General features: G+C 39.5%; 1 long non-coding RNA gene across 1 annotated transcript in view; it reads left to right on the top strand.

Moving 5' to 3' along the window:
* The window catches only part of LOC111548457, a 56,187-nt gene that overhangs the window by 15,488 nt on the left and 24,851 nt on the right, over window positions 1–15,848 (top strand). Inside the window, exons 4-5 of the long non-coding RNA XR_002733429.2 lie at window positions 2,120–2,189; window positions 3,725–4,231. This is a non-coding gene — a long non-coding RNA (uncharacterized LOC111548457). The remainder of the gene's footprint in view (window positions 1–2,119; window positions 2,190–3,724; window positions 4,232–15,848) is intronic.

The following is a 15,848-nucleotide window of genomic DNA, read 5'->3' as shown; positions in this document are numbered from 1 at the left end:
TGCTTTTTTCTTAAATGCTGGTGATGACACATTAAATTGATTTTATGACCTACTGATGGATTCCAGCCCACTATTCAAAAAGCACTGTTTTAGGCCTTTGCATATGTTAGTGTCTCTGCTTGGAATATGGTTCACTTTTTTTCCTCTCCTGGCCAACTCTTACCTGTCTGTCAAGATCCAGCTTAGAGTGTCTATCCATCTCCTGCCCCCTGGATTAGCACCCTTCTGTGTTCCCACAGCACCTCTGATATGCCCGACACTCTATGTCAATCTCTTCACCGGTTTGTTGCCTCCTTTTGACAGAGAGACTCTAGAGGACGGTGATGGAGTTGCTCATCCATGGGTCCTCCCTGCCTAGGAGGCAGTGCCCAGCATACAGCATACCTTCAATGAATAGCAGCTTAATGAGTAACTCATCTAGTCCAGTTTTCATCGGGGTGGATTGAGATGTCCAAGATTACAAAGTCTGGCTATCTCCTGAGGGAACTCCTACACTTTTCAGTAGCAGAGCTACCCAGAGGTGTCTAGCTTTAGGCCAGAGCACTTCTCTCCCCATTATGGTTTAGAGCAGCAATTTTCAAATCTTTTAATCTAAGAATTCTTTTACACTCTTAAAATTAATCAGGACCCCAATCAGCATTGATTTATGTAGGAGATAGTTATTTATATATAATTATTTACTGAGAAATCCAGAACACATACATTCATTCTAACTATCAATGTTTACCAATATAAAAACTGAGAAATATTTAAAACGTAAAATTACACAGCACACTTTTCAGTAGTGTCATCACGCATCACTTCTGCACACTCCACTCCATGCTCATCAGAACGAGCGTGCAAATAACATCTTAGTAGTATCACAAAATAGGTTTGACCCCACAGATCCCTGAAAGGGTCTCAAGGACTCCAAAAAGTCCTCAGACCATACTTCGAGAACCGCTGGTTCCGAGCATTTAAGCTATAGACACTGCTGCTTAAGGGGGTGCAATAAAAAAAGACCTCTGCTTTTATCACCTGGGTCTGGAACTGAGAGATAAGTATTATGTGGGTCAGCTTTATTATTGACAGAGCTCTTGGATAATATGGCATAATTGCATGGTAATAATGATCTTCTGAATATTGTCCCTCAAACTTACCACCTAGTCACGGTGCTAAAAACTGCAGCTCTCCCCCTAGAGGCAGGCTCCTGTAAGACTTTTGAGCCAGAAGGGTAGTCCGGGAACGCAAGCCGCCTGTGGGCAGTGGCTCCCAGGGCGGAGAAAGGGGCTGGGCTATGCTCTCCCACAGTGCAAATCAGAAATGTCACTCTTCTACTCCTGGGAGGAGAAAATAAGGAGGCAGAAGAGAGAAGCCAAGAACGTTACGCTAGCGGGGCTCCCTCGACAAGGAAAAGAACATCAGGAATGGATAATAAGGAGCTAGGCACGATGGCTCACGCCTGTAATCCCAGCACTTTGGGAGGCCGAGGTGGGGGTATCACTTGAGGTCAGGGCTGGGCAGCATGGTGAAACCCCGTCTCTACTAAAAATACAAAGTACAAAAATTAGCCGGGTGTGGTGACAGGAACCCGTAGTCCCAGCTACTTGAGAGGTTGTAGCAGGAGAATTGCTTGAGCCGGGGAGGCAGAGGTTGCAGTGAGCCGAGATCACACCACTGCACTCCAGCCTGGGTGACAGAGAGAGACTCTGTGTCAAAAAAAAAAAAAAAGAATGGATAATCAGTATTACCCCATATGGCACTGAGCAGCAAGTCTGTTCTGTTACCTAAAATTACATATTTTAGCAGAGTACCAATTTTATGAAATTTTCCTGTCACTAAAAAAAAAAAACCTACATAATTTGTGAACCTCTTTGTAAGAGTGAATACACGATACATTGAGGTATTATTTACACTCACAGAAATTGGTATCACATTTTAATATGGTAACTTTCCCATATGTGAATGTCTGCTTGGACCACTGTTCACCTTTCTTCTCCTGGTTCATTCTTGCCTTCACCTGCAAGTGCTATGCTAACATGTTAAATAATTTTCTAAGAAATCTCAGATACTCGTCATCTATGTTAGGAATAATGTGTCTTCTTAAAGTAACTCCAGGTTGAAGAACTTCTACTCATAGGCATCAACTCAACAAAGACAAATCCCGGAATGGGGATGGAAATGATGGCTCATGTCTTAGCAAACTACCAGTACATCTACTAGAACTGGGTACTTCTTTAACCAATATGAGCACAGCAAAGGTCAGAACTAGGTTGTTTTTCATAGTCAAGAGCACATTCTCCCAAGTTTTCTGTTCCTCAAATACTACATACAAGATGAAGCAGCATTACACGTAAACCATATCCCTTGAGCATATACATTCATGACATAGACAGACACTAAATTAAAGTGTCTGATGAGTATTGTGAAGTCTTTCTTGCCAAAGAGAATGATTTTGTTGAATAGATACTCTTGGCCTAGAGAAGTGCTAAACTATTCCTGAGTTTTCCCAGCTGTCTCGCACTTACAGTGTTTCAGATAGCAAGACTTATGTAATTTCCATCCCAATAAACATATCTTAAAGGGAAGAGAGGTCAGTGACATTAAATTACAGCACAGCTTGGATGTCAATGCCACAGGAAAGAGAAGAGACGGGAAAAGAAAGTGTTATCACTGACAAGGTTTTAAAAAGTAAAATTTCCCATGTACTTTAGACAAACATCAATCTTTGGGCAACCAGAAAGAACTTAAGACATGCTGATCCAAAGGCCATAGTCCAAATCCTTTTATAGATTCCTCAGAAAAATAACTTAGGATAGATAAAAGTTGTCAGTGTTTTTTGTAAAAAATAAAGTTACGGTGATTTTTAAATGAAGCAATGAGATGAAAATAAAAGACTAAAACTCTTTAGAATAATGATTTATGAGTAAACCAAGGCAAAGCTTCATTTCAATTTGGAATAAAAATGATTATGAAGCTAAAATCCAAGAAATTGAAGTCTAGGTTTCATACTACTTTTTAACATTTTCCTCTGCCAAATAAACAAAGGTTATTTTTTTCCCTCTTCCCTTTCCTTTCCCCTTTTGAGGGGTGATCTTTATGAAATGAAATGTCCTCTAAAGCTTACCTCCATTCTTTCCCGTCTTCTAACACAAGGAGTTTTACCAAATGTGGCTCACTCAGTTATTTTCTTCTGCCCAATCCCAGTACTTGGGTGTGTTTGCTTAGGTTTCAAGCTACTGCTAAATTTTTCAATTTCTTTCAGTGCTCCCACCCACTGGAAGTAGAAGTTCCTTAGCAGCAATAGTATTAATTAAATAAAGCAAAACTCCACTGTTTAATAACTGCATATATAATTTCCTACCCAAGTACAAATGTCAAAGTTAAGTGTCTTCACCGAATAAACTGAGAAACCCTAGACAGTGGGAAGACACAAGCATGCCTCATGTTGCCAAAGAAAATAAGAAAGACCTGACAAACTACTGGCTAAGCATTAGACAGACACATAGATAGAATCAATGTGCTTTTTCTCATGCAAAGAAAAAAATTAGATGCAAACTTTACATTTAAAACTGCATTGTTCCCCTTTAATCTGGCCACCATCTGAGTGGTGATCTGGATGTTAGAGAAGAGATGAATGGGAGACACTGGCAGGGATTGAGGCTTGGGGATGAATGTGGAAATGTAGAATGGATGTTTCTTTTTTTTGGCTTTGAGTTGACTGTTGTTTCTGTCTGTTTTTTAGAACTGATCCGAGAGGACAGGGAAGTCAGTGTGGGCGGCTCTGAGGAGCCTCCCTCTCTACAGCTGCGGCTCAGAGGATTACGGCGCTTCATCCACAAGGCAACATTGCACAAGTAGCCTTTGAACAAAAGTCATGGATACTATTAATGATATGGTAATCCTTAATCGAGCTACCTCCCAGTAGTGATTATACTGACATGGGAAGAATATCTAAGTCGTGGAGGCAGCCCACAACAACACTGTGTCATTGTTCACCCCGGGCTCGACCAGGACTAACTTTTACCAGCATCTCTAACGTCACCTTTCCCTTGATGCCTCCCCACAACCCCCGGCCCCAGCTCCCACTCCCACCCCATCATAGCAAAGAGGTAGCAAAGAAAACCCTGATCCTAAATCTGTTTTTAGATTTGTTTTTGCAAGTTCCCACACACATTTAGTGTCGTCTCAAAATTCACGCTGTCAACTGTCTCCAGGAATCATTTCCATCTGAGAACAAGACCACACAAAGGTTAGTTCGGTGGGTCTCAGCGAAGATGTTTTAATTGTCCGACAATAGATTCTTCCATCATTTGACTTGCAAATACTCTCCTCTTGCTCTCAGATAACATGTTCAGAATTAGACCATTTGTCAATAAATTTCCTGAAACTCCTTAATTATGATACTGAGATACAAGTGGTTTGCCATTTGACAAGACTCAATTACAATCCAGCAGGGAAAATCTTATGGCTCACCATACTGTGGGACTCCCCAAAAGGCCTAAATGTACTCATAGATGAGTCCCCTTAACATAAGGAAAGTGACCTTCATAAAGACGGAATATATCTATGATTTTTATGTAATTATATGTATGGGATAAACATGTTCAAATGACTTGTGGTACATGTACTCATGAAGCTAAAGAAACTATACCCTAACTACTACCCTGACCTAATTATTCTTTTTCCATAGCTAATTCATATTTTTAAATAATGCCATTTCTCTGCCATTCAAAACAAATCTAAACAAAACCTGTAACTAATATAATGTTATGGATGCTCTCCCATATTCATGAGACCACATAGATGATCTTTGTAAACCCCATAATAAGCCGTGCCAGCACACAATGAAATTGGGATGTGAAAAAGTCTGCTTTTTCTAACAAACATCTCTGGAAGAGACCATTGTTCTAAATCAGCTTTTCATTATTCTTCGCTAAAAACAAAACAAAACAAAACAAAACTGTTGGAAAATACACATATTTTTAGCAGAACTGCCATCTTTAATGAATGTGAGATGTACACATTTTATCCAATATGACTATAAAGAACAAACAATAATTGTATACATATAACATTAGTAGAGGCCACAGCCATAAATAGGTTCATATTGAACACTGGGATAATTTATCAAATATTTTAGAGCCACGAAACTAATGTACTGACATCTATGTTAAAATTAATAATTAACTGGTTTCTGTTTGAAGGCTGGATTTGGGCAAAGATGGTAAGTGCAGAAACTTTCCCTCTTCATTTTACATACACTTTATATTTGGATATTTACGATAACCCTTTATTGCTTTTCTAACTTAAAAGATAATAAAGCTGCGCACGGTGGCTCACGCCTGTAATCCCAGCACTTTGGGAGGCCGAGGAGGGTGGATCACGAGGTCAGGAGATCGAGACCAATCTGGCTAATACGGTGAAATCCCATCTCTACTAAAAATACGAAAAATTAGCCGGGCGAGGTGGCGGCGCCTGTAGTCCCAGCTACTCGGGAGGCTGAGGCAGGAGAATGGCGTAAACCCGGGAGGCGGAGCTTGCAGTGAGCTGAGATCTGGCCACTGCACTCCAGCCTGGGCGACAGAGCCAGACTCCGTCTCAAAAAAAAAAAAAAAGATAACAAGAATAAGTGACAAAAACACGCGAAATGCTTGAAACGTCTGAATATCTTATCGTCTCTAAGTGGTTTTATTTTCTGAATTTATTCATATGAAAGTGCCACTGTGGCAACTTCACAGTCCCAGCAAAGTACAGAGTAAAAGTGTTGAGATTCTGGTTTATGTAAAAATTGGCTACACAAATTAATATATCACGTCAAATAAAAGCATAGAAGCTTTAACCTCATCTCATTTACCTACATACATCTTCCACTGCTGAGGGGAAGCACAGCTGATCATCACCTCACCTAAAAATTATTAAGCATAATTTTCTTTTCTTTTTTCTTTTTTTTTTCTTTTTTGACGGAGTCTCACTCTGTCGCCCAGGCTGGAGTGCAGTGGCGCCATCTCGGCTCACTGCAACCTCCGCCTCCCGGGTTCACACCATTCTCCTGCCTCAGCCTCCCGAGTATCTGAGACTACAGGTGCTGCCACCACACCCACCTAATTTTTTGTATTTTTATCATAATTTTCATTACCTGGAACGTACAATGAAAAAAGTATTGGCTTTAGAGCCAAGCAAGCTAGGCCTCACCACAGAAATGTTTTGTTCTGGCCAAGGACAGTGGCTCACACCTGTAATCCCGGCACTTTCAGAGGCCAAGGCAGGCAAATCACCTGAGGTCAGCAGTTTCAGACCAGCCTAGATAATACAAAAATTAGCCAGGCGTGGTAGTGCGCACCTGTAGTCCCAGCTACTTGGGAGGCTGAGGCAGGAGAATGGCGTGAACCCAGGATGCAGAGGTTGCAGTGAGCCGAGATCACACCACTGCACTCCAGCCTGGGGAACACAGCGAGACTCTGTCTCAAAAAAAAAAAAAAAATTTGTTCTGGATTCTATGTAGTTCAAAGATACGCAACTATTTGCTTAAAGAAAGTAATAAATAAACACTTAAAATTCATATTTAATCTGGATGAGCTATTTCATTATAATATTCTGGCTTCGCTGGGTAATTGTCTAGCCTCCTGCAAACATTAGGCAAAATGATTCATAATCAACTGTCTTCAATCTGTTAGTTAAATTAAACTTGTGAGGAAAATTCAAGTTTTCTACCACATCGTATAGATAGAGAAACAAAGGCACAGAGACCTTAGGAACTGATTTACTTGGGACAAAAGACTGAATCAATTTCTTTCTTCCATCATGCTGCCTACTCTAATTTTAAAAATTTGCTGTCTAATTCAAGGCTGTCCCATAAGAATACACTAAAAACTACATTCACAATTTTAAATTTGCTAATAGCACACTAAAAAAAAATGCTTTTAAGTGGAATTAATTTTAATGATATATTTTATGTGGCCCAATATATCTAAAATATAATCATTTCAATATGTAATCAATATAAAAATCATTGATTTTAATATTCTTTTTTTAATACTAAGTCTAAATTGAATTCAGACTTAAAAAAATAATAAGTAACCAGAAAACATAAGTGAGTTGCCTATAAAAGCTAAACCTTGCATTGAGAGCCACATTTCAAGTGTAACCTTACTTGTTGGCACAGTAATGGTTAGCAGAGGCACAATTGCTTGTCCTGACTGTCCAGAAGGCAGGGTGGTACTGAGTATGTGGGCTCCGGGCAGGTGCAGTCTGCATTTGCACCCTGGCTCCACCACTGCTAACTGGAGGACGATGGGCAAGTTGCTTTCTGTGTCCCAGCTTTCTCATATGTGAAGCAGGGCTGTCGTAAGAATGAAATGAGTTAGTATTTAGTGCCTGACAAGTAGTAGGCATTACATGTTAGCTATTGGTACTGCTGTTGTCAGAGAATGCACAAGAGTGCACAAGAGCTAATTATTATTTGTACCCTCCCCCCAATTAAATTTGTAAGAAACTAGACATGCTAGGTCTGTAACAGCGTTTGTCATGTGTTAAATTGTGTCCCCAAATGATACGTCAAAGTCCTTATCCCTAGCACCTCAGAATATGCCTTCATTTGAAAATAGCGTAGTTAGAGATGTTACTAGTTAAGACACAGTCATACTGGAGTAGGTTGAGCCCTCAATCTGAGAAGACTGGTGTCTTTATGAGAGCAAGGAAATTTGGACACAGAGACAGAGACACGCAGTGTGCCATATGACAGCAGAGGCAAAGATGAGAGTGGTACAGCCACAGAACAAGGCTCACAGGGATTACCAGTCACCCTGAGAAGTAAGGACAGGAGAGGAAAGGATTCTCCTGAGCCTCAGAGGGAACGTGCCCCAGCTCACACCTTGATTTTGAACTTCCAGCCTCGGGAACTGTGAGAGAATACATTCCTGTCATTTTAAGCCACCAGTTTGTGGTGCCCCATGATGGTGGCCCTCGGAAAGTAATACAGAGTTCTTCACCCAGAAGGAAGCACTCTGTCTCACCAACAGCTACGGTCCTGGATGACTGACAACCTGGAGATGGCAGACCTCCAAGGAACTAAAGCAGGCTCTATGAAGTCTGGGTAGCCCCATCTTCCAAAGGCTGCTTCTCCAGTCCACACACACACTCTGGAAGGAGAACCCTGCTCTTGGACGTGGTATTCCTGGTGGGACAGCTGCCTATAAAACGAATGAGGTAAGTCACAAACCCAGCGAAATAATTCCATTGGTTTCTTGGTGATGAAACTAGTGTGAGCATGTCACAAAGTCTACCATTTGTTCTTAATGGACTTTGTCATCTTTTGCCACAGTTTTTTCAAACATCTTATTATGGTCAAAACATTAATTTTCATTCCGTTTTTTATTTGTTTCTTTGTTTTAGAGACGGGGTCTCATGTGGTCACTCCGGCCGGAGTGCAGTAGCATAGTCATAGCTCACCGCAGCCTCAAACTGTGGGGCTCAAGTGATCCTCCTGCCTCAGCCTCCTGAGTTTAATTCAGTTTTTTAAAAAGTTTTAGTATTTATGTGTATCCTTAAAAACTGGGGCACTAAAGGTAGGACTTACAAAGAAGTAAAATAATAATAGTCTAAAGTGATATGGATTTTTATATTGTTAATACTCCTGGAACTGTTAACCAGTCTATATACTCTTTTCTATAGTTCATTTTTCTCCTCAATTTGACAGTTATGTTTCTTTTCCATTTCCATTTATATGTATAAGAAATGAAGTTCTCGATCATATATGCAGATTTTATGACAAAATTACAAAAAAAATCCTCTAAAAGAAACATTTATTTTCACAATTCAGGAATGCTTGACTGTAAACACAGTACTCATAAATGTTTATTGTATTGATTTTAATTTGATGATTATAAAATAGACTCTAAAAATGAATTTATTACTTTAATGTTATTGCTTGTTAATTCTTCTTATTTACAAGGAAGACACATGCTTCTGTTACAGCATCTTCTTAAGTCATACTAAGTGGCTGCCTCAAATCTCCATTAATATTGATAAGAATATACACTGCTTCAAGCAGAATTTTACACTTAGAGAGAACCTTGGAGATCTTTTGAGCTAAACTTTTCATTTTACAGATGAGAAAACCCAAGCAAAGGGATAATAAAGATTTGACGAAGGGCGTGTCATTATTAAATGAAAAGCCAAGCTATAACTCTTGTCATCCAAGTCTCCGAACACCCACTTCAGGGGCCTTTACACCACACCACCAAGCAGTAAATACCAACCTTCTCTCTGGCAGATGAGATGGACAGTTAGCAATCCATCAGTGAACTCAAGCGGAATTGAGGAAAATGGTCTTTACCATTAAATTAAATAACACATGTCAAGCTCTTAACAGGGCATGGGGCACATAATAAACGCTTATTAAAGGGAACAATTATTTCTGTTGTTGTATAATTCAGAAATGCAATGTGAAATAGTGGAAACTCTTGTAGACTTTCAAATCAGATGGACCTAGGTTTAGCTGGCAGTGTGCGCTCACTGACTTATGTAACCTGCGCAACTCACTTAATCTTTCTATGTATCTGTTTTCTCACAGGCAAAAATGGAATAATAATGAGTTTGGGTATGTAAAATATCAGATAAGTAGAGGCATTTGTTAATGTTAACAATGAAATTACAATCTGTCATTTTATGTGTTGAGTCAATAATATAAAGAATTCAAAGAGATGTGACCTGTCATTTACATTTATCCACCTGAAACTGAGGGGAATAGGCCAGGCTCATGTCAGCTCTATGGTTAGTCCCCCACCTCTCTCTTTCCACCCTGCCCCTTTCCTTTGGCACCAACACTTGGGCCTCAGTGCCTCTACCCTGCTGCCTTCTGGAAGTTCAGGAAACTCCCTTCATAACAACTTGCTTGCATTTCTCTTTCCCTACAGGCCCCATATTTAAACAAATAAACAGGCTGGGCGCGGTGGCCCATACCTGTAATCCCAGCACTTTAGGAGGCCGAGGTGGGCAGATCACCCGAGGTCAAGAGTTCAAGACCAGACTGGGCAACATGGTGAAATTCCGTCTCTACTAAAAATATAAAAAACTTACCTGGGCGTCGTGGCTCATGCCCGTAATCCAGCTACTCTGGAGGCTAAGGCAGGAGAATCGCTTGAACCTGGAAGGCAGAGGTTACAGGGAGCCGAGATCGTGCCACTGTAGTCCAGCCTGGGCGACAGAGCAAGACTCTGTCTCAAAAAACAAACAAATAAACAAAACAAAACAAACAACCCCTGCCCCCTGCTTCATTTCATTCTCTCAGGCACCTGATCTTGACCTCCTAAAATAAAGGCTAATACTTAGAGGAATAACTTATTCAACTAAGGTAGCATTCCCATGCTCTGTGGAATGCTAGCCTCTAAGATCCTCCATGAAAGAAGGTCAAGTAAGCTTGGGAAATGCTACAGAAGAATTGCACGGTAGGAGATGCTCACCTTTAGGTAAGGCCTACTGGTAGCTCCTCAGCACTCCTGGTTCTCTTTCACTTCGAGGGCTTCCTACTGCCAGCACCTGCGACTCTGTCTGAGGACATTCTCTGACTTGCAGCATGCTCTTCTCATGCCCTTTAGGCCAAACCAGGTTGGTAACTTCCACCCTGCTATCAAGAACTAACAGAAAACATGGGTGGGTTTCGTGGCTAAAGAGATAATCACGAGATTTGGAGGATGGTCCCGAAGGCATATGGGATGAAGATAGTGAAACTGCTCTGGGAAAAAAATGTATCTTTAAGAAGAAGCAGCCCATCTTTCAATGGCTTCAGCCCAGCTCATCAGATGCCTGGGACTGCAACATGCCTTAAAGTACTCGAGGAATAAAATGGTCAATACTGATCAGAATTTTAAATACTTAAGCCTTGAACTACTCTATAAAATCCATGAAAACATTTTAGAAAAGAGTAAAAATTTGGGCTCCCAGATAGAAAAATACAGATTGAGAGTATTTCAGAAAGCATTCTTGCTCTGCCTTTAACACAGCCATCGGCAATGGGTGTGTACTCTACTGTCCAGGCAGACTCCTCTGGGAAGAAAGTAGAAAGATGTCTCGTAATGGGAGCCCCTTGGGAGGCGAGTGAGGGGGTAAAAGGTCAGTGTGTGGGGGAGTGTTTAGTGCAACTGGGGACTAAATACCGGTCATCTCCAGGACTTGACTTTTGTCACTTACTGCAATTTTCTTCCCAACTCTGCAAACACAGTTCACATGCCTCATTTGTCACCTCAATCACACATTATCCTCCCATGTCCACTATTCAGGTTCTAAGACATTAAATAGTTTCAAAGGCATTGCTGTAGTTCATCATGTAAAAATTCTACCTTTTTGTTAACAATGTTTTTTCAAAAATCCTTCGTCACTTAGAAAATATTAATAAGTAAGATACCAGGCAATAAAGAGAAAATGTAAATAATCCTAGTACTTTTAGGGGTACATTCTCTGTATTAAAAACAAGAATAAAAAAAATTACGAAGACATGAGAAAATGTGGAAAAGGAGTGCTAAGAATCCAACATGGCCACGAACTGGGGGTCTCTGACATTTCCATCTTCATCAAGGGGATTCTGTCAAGTAGTAAGTCAAACTCTTCATCAGTAATCTCCACACCAAACCTGAAACAAACAGCAGTTAGCATCAGTCACCCCTCAAGTTCACATTTGGGTCACCCATATCCACAATACCCTAAGCATATGGCTGCCATTAAAGCTTTGTGACTGCTGCAGTCCTCAAGATCAAGAGCACCACGTGAATATCAGAGGTTAATCAGGGCTTTCATCGCTTCAGCTTTTCTCAAAGAAAGAGATTCTACCACAGAACCCCTGCATCGGTGGAGCACAGAAATAGAAACACCGGCATGCTGAATTGTGTGCGATTGTCCTCTATAAAAAGTTATTCATTACACTAAAACACTGGTATTGCTTAAACAAGTTAACTCTGAAAAGCCTTTCAATTGGGCTGCTTAGCATGAAAGAAAAGGTGGAGAAAAAAATGCCTTTCGAAAAACAGCTTCCTAATACTCTTGCAAAGCATTTCATAATGGCTTTAAAGACATTTTGCATACAAATATTTTTAAAGTGGCAGTGTTTATTCATCAGTAAGAAAGTGTTTTCATCTCTCAAGAACAATCAAAACATAATCCGTGAATCACTGGCATAAATAAGAATGACTTAAGCAATAATAATGAACAAGGCATTCATTCATCATTTTGCAAAGCTGATAAAACCCAGCTGACTTTTGGAAAAGAGGGGAATATATTTTCTTTTGACAGTGCAATGACAGAATAACATCAAAAAGGCTCTTTCTCCATTTTCATTATTACTTCCTTAATAATTATAAAAAGGCAAAATATTTATATGGTCTGCAGAGAAACCAGAGTAGACTTTCTTAGTAATTATCAAACAACACATATACATTATCAACAACAACGTGACAAACAAAAATGGCTTTTTTTCCTAAGCTGCAAATAAGTTATCACATATTTGTATTTTAGAAGTACTTGAATTTAAATAGCATCTCAGGGACTTTGCAGTTGGGTATGCTTTTTTTCATTTGTATAAAATTAGAAAAAGAAAGGGTAATTTAATGTTATACCTGTACAGTGTTTATCTTACTCCCTTTTATTCTCTTTATCATTTCTTCGCAATGAAGTTACCAGGACTAATGGAAAAATCCTTGGTATTCTGCATCAGAAATGAATATTAATTCTCAGGTTTTACTTGGATTTAAACTCTTAAACTCAGTACTTTAAAAGGAAACAAACATTTTGTATAGGCATATTGGAGAAAAAAAAAGATTAAAAGTCAAGAAATCCGAATCTGGTTTATATCCACCATTCCACAGCTATGTAATCATGGAAAATCACTCAACTTTTACATTTCAGTTATAAAAGTGGTCTCAATGGTATTTTAGTGCTCTGTATCTTACTGAGTGGTTACGTGATAGTGAGATAATGGTAACAAAAGTGCCTGGAAAAACATCACATAAATACTGTGTATTACTATTTTTGATGTAGAAAACAGGTTAAAAAAGGCCTCAAACATACTAAAAAAGATTGTTCGAACCTAACAGTAACACAAGCCCTTTTTCTCAAGAGCCCGTCTTGGTGAGTGGCAATATGGTATAGTGGAGGCAGCACGGGCTTTGGGTTAACTGGACCAACGTTTGAATCCCAGCTCTGTCATTTAGTAGCTATGTGTGGCCTTGGGCAATTTCCTTAATTCCCTGAGCCTCGGTTTTCATCTGTATAATAAGAAAGGCTATTTTGAAAATCGATTAAGTAAATAAATATGCATATACTCTTTTTAATGTAAAATGTATTTTTTTTAACAGTGAAACTACCTTCACTGTATTGGATAAAATGAGGCTTTCCCTAACCACCAAAGTCAGTCTCCCACCTCAGTGTCCCGTCTCTATCTTATCACACTGCTATTATTATCTTATCTCTCTTACCACTGTCTGAAATTATTTTATTGGTTTACTGACTACTTGGTTATTGTCTGTCTTTTGTCTCCACTTCTTGTGTAAACTCCATGAAAACAGGTTTGGTACAACTGGGGACTCACACCAGTCATCTCCAGGACTTGACTTCACCATTCCATTCGCCTGTTCACCATCGTATCCCTAGAATCTGTAACAGCAACCAGAAGGTACTCAATATATATTCAGTCAATGAACAAATGACTAACTCATTTCTATTGTAAGGGTATATGTACTTGAGAAAAGAGGAATTTTTATTATGTGAAATAAGGCATATGTTAATTAGTTTAAGCCATTACACAATATATACATATTCCAAAACATGTTGTATATGATAAATATATACAATTTTATGTCAACTTAAAAAAGAATAAAGAAATAATAACAACATAAAGAGGAGCTTTTATGTATTTATTTGTATATATTCCTGGGGTACAAGTGCAAATTTGCTACATGGATATATTGCGTTGTGGTGACGTCAGGGCCTTCAGTGCATCACTGGAACAACACACGCTGTATCCACCAAGTAACCCCCGATCCTCCACCCTGCCTCCCACCCCCTCAGTCCCCACCCTCTGAGTCTCCACTGTCCATCATTCCACATGCTACATCCATGTGGACACATTTTTTTAGCTCCCACTTATTAGTGAAAGCGTGTGGTATCTGTCTTCTGTGTCTGAGTTGTTTCACTTAAGCTAATGGTCTCCAGGTTCATTCATGTTGCTGCAAAAGACATGATTTCATTCTTTTTTTAAAAGCTAAATAGTATTCCACTGTGTATATATACCATATTTTCTTTATCTAATCCTCTGTTGATGGACACTTAGGTTGATTCCATATCTTTATTATTGTGAATAGTGCTGCCATAAACATACCAGTAGAGAATGTGTGCTTTGAAGAGATTGAAAAAGGTTTGAAATAAGCACAGTGGAGAATGGAATATAGAGTTGACTAATAAAACATAGTGAGGATTGACAAGAAATTGACAGGAAATACTAGGAATCCAGGTGAAGCTGGTGACAATGAATTTACAGTAATGTAAGCCTACTCAGTAGTATGATTTTCCCCAGCAGCACTAAGCAGCCTGGGTGCAGGTGAAGACAAGATGAGCAGTTGGGCACATCTAGGTTTGAGAATGTGTCAAAAGACAACAAAGCAAGCGAGTCTAGAATACTGACCAAAAAATGACTCATGGGAAAATAGAATCTAAACTGTGCTCCAGCTTAGAGAGGGAAGAGAGAACATGTGTGCAGGGATAGAACTGGGAAACAGCAGGAAGGTCAGTGGACTAGAACAGATAGGAGATAATAGTCAGAAATGGGCTCCATTCATGATTTCTTAGGTGTAGTTATTTTGGATATCACAGTTCATCTCAGACTTCCCAGAGAGTTTACATTCTAAGTAACCCCCAAAGACCTCCTTCACTTAGAAGGTAAATATAATAGCAAAAACTAAAATTTACTGAGAATTTCATATGTTCTTAGCACTATGCCAGACATTTTACATGCATTGACCCCATTTAACCCTACCAATATCAATTATTATCATTCCCAACACTGTTCTAATAGTGTCAGTGAGATCTCTGAGGTGACTGCGGGCGAAGAAAGTTAAAGGGAAAGAGTCTGGAAATCGCACTAAAGAGCGAGGCAAATGAGCAGCTTCCTCCTGAAAAAGGAAGTAATGTCCTGGACACAAAGCCGGTTTGTGATTAAACTAGATCATAGTATTTAAAAGGGTGGAGGATGGAGAAGAGTTTGTGCCTCATGGGTTGAGAATTCTGAAGGGTACAGTTGGAGGATTTTACAACAAGGGGAAGCGTAAGAGTTTGGAGGAGTGAACAAAAAACCCAGATGAACATTAGGGTAAGAGAATTCTGAAAGGGTATATAGGCTAGACAATTGGGGGGGTGGAGGTTACATTATAGGTAGTATAACAAGGAAAATTAGTATGACACCAGATGGATTAAGATTATAAAAGAAACCTCAAACATAACTATCTAGGCCATATTTTTAGCTCATCACTCACTGTCTCTACAAGTAGAGGTAAGTAGTTTAAGTTTTCAGCTATAATGATAATAGCAAACATTTGTTGACTGCTTACTACATGCCATACACATTACCTGTATTTCTATAATCCTTACAACAACACTATGAGGTAAATGTACTATATATTATCTCCATTGTACAGTGAAACCTTACACAGTTATTACCTAGTAGAGCTTGAATTTGAACCTTGCCAGCTGTCTCTGGAAACCTCCAGATGACCATTTTATTAATTCTCACTGCTTGAGCAGGGCTGCCATTTCTCTTCCTACAACTCTCTTTACCATGTTGCACACTTTCTCTAGCAGATTTCTCCACAATCCTTCCACAGAAA

The sequence above is a fragment of the Piliocolobus tephrosceles genome, chromosome 3 (genome assembly GCF_002776525.5).
Source record: "Piliocolobus tephrosceles isolate RC106 chromosome 3, ASM277652v3, whole genome shotgun sequence".
Classification (NCBI taxonomy): Eukaryota; Metazoa; Chordata; class Mammalia; order Primates; family Cercopithecidae; genus Piliocolobus; species Piliocolobus tephrosceles.
Note: the sequence above shows the minus strand (reverse complement) of the source record. Positions and strands in the feature narration are given on the sequence as shown.